Source organism: Callithrix jacchus, chromosome 14, assembly GCF_049354715.1.
Source record: "Callithrix jacchus isolate 240 chromosome 14, calJac240_pri, whole genome shotgun sequence".
Classification (NCBI taxonomy): Eukaryota; Metazoa; Chordata; class Mammalia; order Primates; family Cebidae; genus Callithrix; species Callithrix jacchus.
Window position 1 is genome coordinate 35092926 of NC_133515.1, and position 13729 is coordinate 35106654.

Here is a 13729-nt window from a genome sequence, read left to right on the forward strand (position 1 = left end):
CATTCAGGTTCCTGCAGCACATCCATTTGCAAATGGCATGTCAGAATTCCAGAAGTAGTTATTATGGAGTCAATGTCTGTTCCATGGGAAACCTGCACACTCAGCAACTATAGCCTCAGTATACCTCTGCCCTATTCAATCCCATAGGCAGGGGGAGCTGCAATGCCAGCATCTTTCTCTTTGGGTGAGAGACACTGTATGCTAAATATATATTTTTTTAACTGCAGGTTAAACATGTCAATCAATCTCTGAAGTTTATTAAAGGCCCATTATTTGGCTTGAGAAAAGTGGTAATTCCTCTCTCTCTCCCATGGGGAAAATGTGGAATAAAGTAGTGTAGTGAAATATTCTTAATTTCTCTGTAGTTGTCCTCATTAGTGACTCCCTGAATTACTCAATAAAATTATATCATTTTTTTTTGATCAGTGTGAAGAAGCTAGATTTAGGACATGAGGATAATGACAACTTGGTAAAGAAAGTAGGAAAATAAGAAAAACAAACACACCTTTATCTTATTGGTCCATAACTTCATAGTTACATGGGATCTGAATTTAGAATGTATCTCTAGAGGTGTAATTGTTTTGTCAAAGAAAATGTGCACTGTTAAAGTTATTGTCTTAATACTCTCCAAAGAGGACACATTCATTTCCATTACCACAAAGAATTTGAAATGACTTGTTGACCCAGATCCTTGTTTTATTCCATTTATGAAGAATACTACTTTTGTCTTTTGGACATGAAAACACTGTAGTAATTATTTATTATTTCTTTTGAAAATTAATGAGGTTGCATATCTTTTCATTTGCTAGTATGTCTTTTTATATATCTCTTCTGAGTTTGTGTATAAAAATATGTACTGCTTTATTTTCTGGTCATTTTACAGATACTATAATAAATTTTAAGTATAATTAAATTTCTCTGCATTTTGGTCAGACTGAGTAATAAGGTATATTGGGCTGTTCTTGCATTTGCTAAGAAGACATACCTGAGACTACATAAAGAAAACTGAATTCATTGGCCCAGAGTTCTATAGACTATGCAAGAATGGCACCAGCATCTGCTCAGCTTCTGGGTAAGACTCAGGGAGCTTTTACTCAGGGTGGAAGGTGAAGCTGGAGAGGCACATTATGTGGCAGAGGCAGAAATAAGAGTGGGCAGGTGAGGAGGTGCTACACACATTTAAACAACCAGATCTCATAAGAACTCACTGTCAACAAGCCAACACTGAGTCATAAAGGATCTGTCCCCAGGATCCAAACACCTCCCACCACATCCACCTCCAGCACTGGAGATTTCAATTCAACATGAGATTTGGAGGCGGCATATATTCAAACTAAATTATGGTCTACTTTGTTTAATAATAGAGATTACAGTACTGAACATTATTATTTAATTTACTGACAATCATACTGATAATTAAGTTGCATGAGACAGAAATCTCAGCATCAGCTTTGATTTATCCCTCTTCAAACTAAGAATCTGTGCTGCATGTCCACTTTTCTTTATTTCCAGGGCATGTCCCATGCTTTCAAATTCTGTATATATTCTGACTCAGAAATTCTACATCTAGAAAGTAATAAAACATGTGTTCAATGATCTATGTACAGAAAAACTTGTTGTATAAGTTCTATCAAGCAATTAAACATCTTTATGTAAATTATTTTATTTCCATAGTATTCAGTGATTTATAATCTTTCCATAAAGCATTTTGTCTACTTCAAATGCTCATTTTTAAATATAAAGTAAAATATATTTTAAATAAATGGTGTATTATGTTATTTGCAAAATCAAAATTTTCCATGTATATTTGAATATATATAACATATAAAATTATATAGGTATCTACAACCAATTCATAGAACATAGAATTTGCAAGCAACATATACCATTATGTAATTATGATGCATTTATAGGCCCATTCATAGGACTAAAGCTAGATTTAGAAACATCTATAATTTAGTTATAGCACTTAATATATTCTTGTTTTAGGTAATCGGATTATTCATTCTTCTACTGTTTTCATTCTTTCAGTACTCTATAGATCATGCAAGTTTCACATGAGAAAACAGTTATATGTGATTTTAATATATATGAACAAAAATATTCATAACAATTATACTGTGTGAGAATAAATATATAATTAGACTATTAATGTAAGTAAATAATAATAAATTGTGTTCTTAGAAAGCAGAAATGCATACATATACTGTTGTACTTGTTCTAGAGACAAACCATGAATTTGATTCTGCCTTACTCATTAAAACATATAGTTAATAATAGAATTACTAAACTGGCATGTCAGAAAAAACACAGGTTTTGCAAGAGGTGAAAATTTAGTCTCTTTTTCTCCTTTTGGCCACTTAGAGAGGACCCTGTAAAGTGTAACAAGTGACAGTTTTTGCAGCATTGCTTCTTATGAACAGTAACAGGTTTTATTACTTGGTCTGCTAATACATTCTACAACCATAAAATAATAGTATGTATTTTAATATTCGAGAACATAAAAAGCCTATAACTAAAAGATAAACTAGCTCTGAAAAAAATTATTTTTGAGGAAGTAAGATGGATGAAAAAGAAATAATTTAAAATAGATGTCAAAGCTCATGATTCTCCTGTATAAAGTTTGATCTTGATTATATCTTTAAAAGGTTAACATTCCCTGTGGGAGGCTCTCTTTCTGAGTAAAAGTATTCTTTTTAGAATTACCCATGGTGAAAACCTACATGTGCCCTAAAGAAAAACTATTTCTGAGATATTTAAGCAAGCTATTATTTGGAGAGATCTTCAAAATAGACCTTTTCTTGAAGGTGCATTGAATGTTCAGAAAAGTTATTTTAACTGACTCTTTACAATTCTACCATGAAATAATACAGTCTCTAAAAAGATCTCGGAGCAAAACTTAGAAGTATGGAGGAGGATGTGTATTGTTTAACCAGCTGCTATAAATTTAATGTGGTAACATTGTCACAAAGAATTTTATTGATTTTTTTCCAGGTTACTTATTTACACATTCATTGTGTCAGTTCTCAAATTTATTTTACTCTGAATTCCAGTACGAACATATTAATTAACTGCTATTTAAAATGGAAGTAAAGAAACATGATTCAGTTTGAAAAAGATTTAACTGAATACAAAAATTGTGCTGACATTTAACTGTTTTATTTTTGCTTGATTTTGAAAAATGTCACATAAGTTGAAATTTAATTTATTTTATCAACATATGCAGCTTGACTGTCTTTGAAACAAAATCTCAGGTTGTGTTCTTCTCCATTGTGTGCCATATTTATTAATCTAAATGTATTATTCACTTGATCTGTACCAATACTATTAAAATATATGGATTCCTATAACAGTTTGCTTAGGTTTTTAAATATAGAAAGATAATCTGTCACCATACAAGGCACAGGATAGTTAACCTAGTAAACAGCCCTTAATTGGCACTCTCTTTTCCTATTTTATAACAGGGAATTAAAAACATTAAGATGAATGTCACTTTAGGAAGTTGCTTACAAAGCAACATTCATTTCTTAGCTTACTATTGCCTTTCTGTTTAAATCTGCAGGTGTTCAAATATGAACTTGAATATATTTTAATTGCTAAGATATCACAACTGCCAGTTCATCTCCTTCGTGCAGTTGAGACAGAATGGAGTTGTGGGACACTAGTTATTTGTTTATATGGTGCTAATACTTTGAGTTATATACTTATATTTTGTGGGTTTCTTGCACTTATCTAATATTAAAAAGAAAAAGAAATCTCAATATATTCTTTCTATCTATCTATGCTAAAGCTGATGCTCTGTGATCTCATTTCAGCATTTGAGGCCTAATAACATCCTTTATCTGTATTTCATGATTTCTTCATGCTTCAGATACTGGAGTTTAAGAGGACTATGAAATAACATCCTGTGTATCAACTAGTTATTGCTACAAAAATGCTACATGCTACAACATGGCTGAAAACCACAAGAAGTTATTCTCATGGATAACAGATCAGTTGGGAATGGCTGGTATAGGGTGGGTTTGGCTGTTTGGCTTTAATTGGTACCTGGGTTTGATTTGGCTGGGATTCACTAGGGAAGGCCGTTTTCCATGTGTTCGTGATAGGGTCTATGCTGAAAGAGCAGCAACTGAGAAGAGGATCATTTTTTGTCAAAATGCAAGCCTCCCCAGGCCTAGACTGGGGACTGGAACATTGCCACTTTCTACTCATTCATTAGCAAAAGAACAATCCTTTCTCTTCATTGTCATTCTAAGCCAACTGAAAGAAAGAGAAATAGAAATCAGAAGAAATAGTCACTGAAATGTAAGCTTTAGTTATGGGCTAACTTAGCTCAGTTATGTTTCACCCCTTTATTAGGCTAGCTTAACTCACATGTTTCTGGTATTACTAAAAAACTGAAGACTCAACTCATTGTGAATTCTGATAAACTTATGACACTCTAATGCTGGGTCGAATATGACAAATGTGTTCACATACCTCCATCAGATTAACTACTTCTTTTAATCCTGGGGTGGGCCAAGAAGACAGATTATGAACAGAAAGAAAAATAGGAAGTAGAAAATGAATGTTAAATCAAATAATAAATATAATAAAAACAAAAAATAACAACCATAAAAATAGATGAACCATAAAAATAGATGAGTTTTAAAGAGAAATAAAAAAACAGAATTAATAAATGGAACAAATAAAAGGTATTTGAATAATGAATACAGCGGTAATCCCTGGTTTAAAGACTATATCACAGTGAGGGTACATGGATACATCCCACCTTTACCATAAAGTAAAATATAAAATAGGGTTGATTGTTACTCTTATAGGCATAAAAGTAGAACAGTGTCCGAAATCTCTTTAATTCTTGGTGTGTCAAAAGAAGTGTGCTTATTCTGGACAGAATGTTACTGAATGCAACACAGTATTCCAGAAAGTCATACCTTCATAATGTTCAATATGTTTGTAGGAAAAAAGCCAAAAATGCCTTTGTGAATATGTAACAATGGAAGTTCCTTAACTGAGAAGGTGATGGTCTTATTATTAACGGTACTCAACAGAGGACAGAAATGAAGTTCCTTGCAATTTAATTCATTCTCAAAGTAAAATAGATAAAACAAAATATGGGATCAATAAAGCAAATCAAAATACTATAAAAATATTAATTAAATATGTCTAAAAGATCTGCTTCCACTCTGAATAAAGAAGGCCATAATGGAATGCTATTTTAACAATAAGAAAAAATGTGAAAGATGAAAAGAATGTATATAATAATTTCAGTTCACCAGAGAGCTGTGATCCCAAGGCATTCTTATAAACTGAATTCCAATGAGTAACAAGTTACTCTAAGGAGAGATAAGTCATATTGTTATTACTTTTTCTAGCTTGAGTAAAGCATGGGAGAAAACAAAGAGAAACTATAAAAGTGGGTAAGAAAAAAGAACAGAAATGTTTTAAAATATACTTTTCAAAAGCTGGGCAAGGTCTAACATCACAATTTAGAGTTGTTATGTGTCCCAGACACAGAACAGCATGCATCTACCTGCCAGGAATTTCTAATAGGCTTTTGTAGCACTCTCCTGAAAAAACACAGGTGCAAGGAAAGAGATCTAAGAAAACTTCATGGTGCAGATATTCTGTACTTTGCAATGTTTGAGGGTAGAGGCAATATACTTTGAAAACACATGTTCATAATCTGCTTGTATGTAACGTAAATACAGACAACCACTGATATACAGGCATAAAACCTGCCTGTGACCTTGCGCGCTGCCTTTGAGGAAGGGTAGAAAATGTACTCACTCCATCAGAACTTTTTATTGACTCTAGATTATAAGACTCTACTGCTTGTGTAGCAGAATCATGTCCCCAGATCCCTGCTAATTCAAGGCAGAGTTAATCTGCCGCATGTGGGAGAACATGAAAACAACCTGTGCTAAGTGCCACTAGGTAGGCTAGTCTGGAGCTCATTCCACATCTCAGTCTATTTTTGACAGATCCATGAGCTCAGAATGCTTTTTTACATTTTATAAAGTTTTTAGCATATGTGACTAAAAGCTTAGAATATTTACTATCCGATTATTTTTGGAAAATGTTTTATATCCTTGATTTACAGCCTATACTGAAATGATAAGTGTTTTTTGTTTGCCACTGGGAAATGGGCAGGAGTGTCAAAATGTTTCCAAGTCATGGCTATGCAGTGTGCCTACCTAAGACTGGGCTTAAAGAAAAGAGAACTGAGAAAATCTTATGAACTCACGATTTACACTGAATCAAGTAACAAGCACCAATGGGAAAGAGATATTTCTTTTGTGATTCAGGTATGCACTGAGAAGAACTCTTCAAACCCTCCAGGTGTCATAGCAAGCACAAGCAAGCAACATAACCCATTTTTTTGAAGTTACTACTCTGTACACAGTGACCTTGAAGCATATGATACATTAAAAGTCACCACACAAACATAGTCAATCCTCACTATTGGTAGATTCTTTATTTACAAATTCACCTGCCTGCTAAAATTTATTTGTCACTTCAAAATCCATATTTGTAGCATTTTCATAGTTATTTGTGAATGCCAGAGGAGTGAAAAATTTGAGTTTCTTGATGCACACATTCCCAGATGAGGTTGAATAAGGCAAAATTCTACTTTCTTGTTTCAGATATTATATTGCAAATGCATCCTTTCCAACGATTACTTAATAATACAGTTTTTGCATTCTTATTTTTATTTTGACCCTTAAGTATAGTGCTAAAGTATTGTTTAGTATTCAGAAACACAAGAAGGTAAGGAGGTGCTTTACAGAAAAAATGCCTATGTTAGATTATCTTTGTTATATTAAATAATGTCTTTACACAGGAAAACACATAAGTTATATATTGATTGGTTAATAAAAATGTTGCAACCCTGAGCTCCCAGGTACCTAAATCTGAATTTTTCCTAGAAGTAATGGTTCAGTGTCTGGAAACATTTTAGAACATAACTACCACAGATAATGATTACTGACTATACAATATAAACCAATTCCAGATCAGCTACAGATTTACAGGATTCAACCCGCAAAACTGATATTCAGACAGAAGAAAACATATGCCAAACAGAAATATTATTTCTAGTATCAATTATTTTGCACACAATGTTTAGAATCAAAATGTAAATAAGGCAATTCACAAAAATGAGAAGAAACTACAATCCATTATTAACAGACAAAATAGAACAGAGGGAGACACAGAGATGCACCACATTTTCCATCAAAATGAAAACAAAAATACCTATGAAAAATGTGTTAAATAATCTTAAAAAAGCAGATAATATATTTGGAAGATACTAGGAATTTCAGAACTATAAAATGGAGTAAAATTGACATGGAAGAAATGAAAAATGCATATCAAAGGTGAAGAATTCCTTTGATGGGCTTATTACCAGAACTGACAAACAGACTAGTATATCAGTTAATGTGAAGACAAATAAATATAAATTCTCCAAATTGGAATACAAATTAAAAAAGAACAAATTATTCTATACCTATGTAAGAATATATATGCTCTGTACAATATGTAAGAATATAAATGGTCTGTGCAATACATACACATAATTGAAATACTGAAAGCAGTGCAAAGAGAGTGAGAGAGATAGATTCACAATTAATTTGAAAGAATAATAATTTTTCTGGTTTTATAAAAGTTACAATCCTAGTATACCTAAGGCTCAGAGACACAAAAATAGGATAAAATAATAAAAATCTAGTGTATTATAGCCTAATTTCTGATGATCAAAAACAAAAAGAAAACCTTGAAGGCCACTAAAGAAAAAAAAAACCACATATTATCTAACTAGGATTAAAATGACAGCAGACTTTTCTTCAGAAACTATGCAAGTCAGAGAAGTAAATCATTTATAATCTCTAAAGTACAGGGGGGAAAAAAGAAGTGTCAACATAGAATTACATTCCCAGTGAAATAACATTTAAACCTAAAGGCAAATAATTCATTTTCAAATAAAGAAAAAGTGGTTATTTATTGATGGAAGACTTATAAGTATTGCTAAAGGCAGTTAATCAGGCAGAAAATTATGATAACTTACAAAAATCAAAATTTATAAAAGCAAATGAAGAACACAAAAATGTTATAACTGTGACAAAAATGTAAATAATTGTATTGGATTTTAAACTGTTTCTAAAGATAAATAGAATAAAAACTGATATTAATAGACAATATCTAAAACAAAATTGGCAGGAAAGTGACATAAGTAAAATGGTGGATTAAAACTTTTCAGCAATTATCTCCTCATAGAAACATCAGTTTTGACAATTATCTATTCACAAAACTACTTCACTAGAGCTAAAGATGCAGTAAGAAGTTACGATACCTAAGTTGGGCATGAAAATTAAAACTGATGTATTAGAAATTATAGGAAGGACAGTTTCAAATTATCTGCATCATTCTTCTCACAAGTCTGGAAAGCACAGTATGGAAAGAGATATCCATTGAATAAATAAAGGAGAGTCAATTGAGTATCTGAGTCACCATAAATGCAGCTCCAGGCCTAGCACAGAAAACCTGAGGACAAAAGCAGCAGAAGACACATTCTTCTTAAGCACATATATAACAACCTCCATGAGAAATCACGTTAGGCTACAGAACAAGTCCCAATAAACTTAAAATATTAAAATCATGTCAAATATCTCTATCAACCACATGCAATGAAGCTAGAATCAGCAACAGGTGAAAAACTTAAAATGTATAAATACGTGAAAAATAAACAACGTATTCTTGAACAACCAGTGAGTTATAGAGAAGATCAAAAGCAAAATTTAAATAATTATTGATATAAATGAAAATGGAATGTATCAAATATACCAACATATATTACAATATATCAAATGCAGCAAAAGCAATTCTAAGAAAAAACTTTAGAGTAACAAAATTCTTGCATTAAAAAAAAGAAAGATCTCAAATAAGCAATCTAACTTTAAACCTCTAATAACCAACTTTAAAAATTACATCAATAGTTAGCAGAATAAAAGAAGTAACAAATATCAGGGAAAATACAAATAAAATTGGAAGTAGAAAAAATATAAATAATCGACAAAACTCAGTTGGATTTTAGAAAAGATAAAAAAATTGACAAACTTTAGCTTGACCTACTGAGACAAAAAGAGTACTTGAATAAATAAAACTGTTAATCAAAGGAGAGAGATTACAACTCAAGTAGCGGAAATGCAATTCCTACAGATAGGAATAAATAAAACTGTCAAAGAAGAGACATTACAACTCATGTAATGGAAATGCAATTCCTACAGATAGGAATTATATGTCAGCAAACAGGATAACCCAGAAGCAATGGATAAATTTCATGAAACATGCAACCTGCCAAGAGTGAACAATGAAGAAATAGAAAATCTAAGCAGTTCAATTACAAGTGAAGATATTAAATCAGTAATCAGAAATCTCACAACCACCACCAAAAACACCCTCAGAACCTGATGATTTCAATGCCGAATTCTACTAATCCTTTACGTAACAACTAATAACAATTCTCAAACACTTCCAAAAACCTGAAGAGGTAAAACTATTAAAGTCATTTTAGAATATTGCCATTACTCGCTCATAAATGCCAAACACAGAAACTACAGGAAAAGAAACCTACAGACCAACATCTCTGCTGACATAGATGCAAATTTTCTCAACATATGATTATAAATCTGAATTTAACAGCATCTTAGAAGGATCAACTAGATTTATCCCCTTGTTTCAAGGAAAACTTGACATATGCAAAAAAATGTGATATGTCACATTAAGATAATGAAGGGAAAAATAATATTATCTCAGTGGATGCAGAAAAAGCATTTCAAAACATTCATATATTTTTATTATAAAACTCAACAAATTAGGAGTAAAAGGAATATGCCTGAACACAATAAAGTCCATATATGGCAAATCCATAGATAACATTATGCCCAATGATGAAAAGTTGAAAGCTTTTAATCTGAGATCAGAAACAAGACAAGGAAGCCCACTCTTGCACAATCAACTTAAGGGTCCATCAAAGGAAAAATAAAGAAAATGTGGTATGTGTGCATGTGTGTGTTTGTATGCATTTGCAACAACATGAATAAACCTAAAGAACATTACGTTAATTGAATAAGCCTCACACCAAAAGACAAATCTCGTATTGCATTACTTCACTTATGTGTAAATTCTAACAAAGAGAAACTCATAGAAACAGAAGGCAATGGTAGTTTCTAGGGACCAGGGCAAGGGAGTAAAATGAGGAAATGCTGGTCAAATGACATAAACTTTCAGATAAAGAAGAGAAACAGGTTTTGAAGGTCTACTATGTAACATGGTGACCATAGTCAATATGTATTATGCACATAAAATTTGCTGACAGAGTAGATCTTAACTGTGCTCACCAAAAAAAGTAAACAAAGTAAGTGTGTGACCTGATGGATATGTTAATTACCTGGGTTGTGATAATCCTTTCAATGTATATATAAAGACATTCCGTGGAACAAAAACACAAGCATAGAATAAAAAGGGCTGCAAGACCTGCTTACTAAAGCAAACATGTGGCAGAAGGTGAAGACAATTATAAGGATCATAATACCCACAGTTATTAGTAGGTACTTAACTATAAAACATGGCAGGCTTGTCTGGGAACAGCAGAATAACTATGAATCCTTAAATTAACATCAAAGGATACGAGGTTGACTGTGATACGGTTTGAAGATGCTCAAGGCATCTGAGTCTTAGGAACTTTGGAAACCAATCATTTAAATATCCTTTCTATAATAAAGAAAGGAGAAGTTGTTTTTCTGCAGAAAAAAATCAGTGACGATTCCGTTTAGAGTAATAACTAAATATGTCAGAACAAGGACAAAGAAAAGAGGAAGTGTAGTTAAAGTGCAACAGGAAAACAGTGGAGGAAAATTTCAGAAAGTAGGAGGGAATGTTTTTGTCATTTTACAAAACAAAGAGAAGGAATTGTCAAATTTTGCAAATGGAAAGATTATTTGTTATGTCTTTCCCTACTAAAAGCACAAAAAGTATGTGTGAAAATTGTGCAACAATAAAGGACTGTATTTAAATATCTTGCAAGTTTATTCTACATTATCATAAGAATCAACATTATAAAACAACAGTAAATGAAAGCATACTCAAATACAAAGCTGCAAAACTAGCAAAAATACTTTCTAACTTTACAAAGAAGCTCAAAGAACTTAAGGAAATCTAAAATAAGTATATACTCTGGCTCACCAAATAAAAAAATCAAAGCAATGAAACAATATAAATATCAGTATAATATAATAAAATTAAATAAGTGTTATTCTAAATGAGTTTAATTACTATTGTCTTATTATTTCTAAAATAAATTTAAACTCACATAAACCTACATATTTAGAGGGCACACTGCTTACCTGGGAAATCAAAGAAAAATTGCCAGCCTTGAAGTACATTCTAGTAACGACATTTGTAATTGAAAGAGAAACGAAAAGTATACATTTTGCGTGCCCAAATAACGACAATGTCACTTAAAAGAAAAAGAAAATTGAGTATTCAACAGACATTTTGACAGAAATGCCCAATTCCAAATATGTAATATTGTCAAGGGTTTATAATTGTATCAGAAGATTTATATTCAGTAAAACATGACTTTAAATATAAAAGCTGGGAAACACTGTTATTGACATAAAATAACTCAGATAATATAAAAGTGAAACTTTTCTCAAGAATCTTCTAGAAGCTTCAAACAAAATAAATGAGAGATTAAAATAATAGTGGTGCACATTAAATATATTTCACTTATAGAACCAAGGCAATGTAATGGCCAACAGGGAGGCAGAACAGTATATAATGAATGTATTCTTTCCTAGTGTATACATAAAAACTGGAGTGAGGTGTGAAGATGACAAATACAAAGGTAAATGAGCTCTCTAAGAGCCTTATCAGTATTAACTAAAAATAACAAGATACTAATTTAAATGAGCTTTGGAGGTGAGGGCAGGGAAACGGAATAAGAAGCTGCTAATTTTAATATTATTCTTAATGGAATAGCAATGGAAAATGTATTTCTCATCAAAAATAAAAGATAAAACATCTGCATTATCCTTGAGATAATAATACAAAGTTTAACAGAAAAAAGTTTTTAAAAGCCTCCATAGGAAAAAAATTATTGATGTATATATGTATGTGTCTGTGTGTGTGTGTGTGTGTGTGTGTGTGTGTGTGTGTGTGTGTGGAGAGAGAGAGAGAGAGAGAGAGGAAAGAAATACTTTAGCATAGGATTACACAGATAGAAAATCTTTATTCAAAATAGAAGACTAAAGATCAAAATACCTAATTTATTCCTTTGTTCATTTATAAATTTTATATAATCCTCACAAAAATGCTATGAGATATTTTTCACCTATCAGATGGGCAATATCCAAAAGTTTGATGACATACTCTTTTGAAAATTTATGAGAATATACTTACTTGCAAAATTGCTGTTGTAAACTAGAAATAATAAAACCCCAGTTTCAAAACCTTGGTTTTGAAAGACATCACTTTAAACCACTCTGAAAATAATAAATTTCCTTAAACTCATCAGAAAACCGAGGCTGTAAGTCAAGCAACCAAATTGAAGAATGAAATGTGGGAAGATTATGAGGTTTTTAATTTAAAATGATTATTGTGAACTCTTATAGATCAGAAGATTATATTTTACTAGAAGGGAAGAAAATAGTTGTGCCTAAAGGGGATTTTTTAAAGTGATTTTTTTTCTCTCCCTTATTTGATTTTGGAGAGGAGAAAAATGGTCCAGAAACAACAATTGAGAGGAGAAAGAACTAATTTCATCTCTAAAGTAGAGAAAACACACTGATTTTATGTAACCCCTATTAAGGGATTCCAGAATATAAACAAACATTGGACACCCAGTAAAATTTGAATATCAAATACATAACAAATATGTTTGATACATATGTTCCATACAATAATTAGAATATTCTTTTATGAAGACAATTATTCATAGTTTTATCTGAAGTTAAAATTTACCTAGTCACTCTGCATTTTATCTGGCAACACTATTTAGGAAAAATGTAATTAATTTCACAATAAAAACATGTAACTACTTATTTATACTATTTAGTGTCACGAGAAAGCTCAGTATTTGAATAATTTTTTAAAAATTATATTGAGAGTGAAAATGATATGAAGAGATAATACACAGGAATCTTTGTTGCAGGTACCGTTTTTTCTGTTTCTCCTGCTATCATAAGTTTATGGTACCATGTAGCTTTATACTCCGACATGTTATTTAAAAGACCAAGATGTTATAAATATATTTAGTTAGATTAGTATATTATGTAAGGTTCATTGGGTTGCTGGAGAACCTGAGAATCATGACAAATTAAGCTCTTTGGTCATGTACAGAAGTAGAGGATAGAGTTGATAGATGGGAAGGAAGCAACTGCAGACTCTAACTTCATTTCTCAATTATATTCATTTTTCTTAGTGGCATAATGAGTATCTAGGGAATGCCTAATGCCAAGAGTGGAAAATAAATAAAGTAAAGGAAGCATAATGTGGAAACAAAAAGATTCAGAAAAGCCACATGCAAACTGAAGAAATAACTCACTGTTTTGACCCTCATAATCAATACGTGGTGACACAGAGGATTAGCAAAGGGGTGGGTACCCATAAAACTTCACTCTCGTTTTAATAGGCTGCTGTAGTCTTTCCAGAAGTAAATTATGTTTTA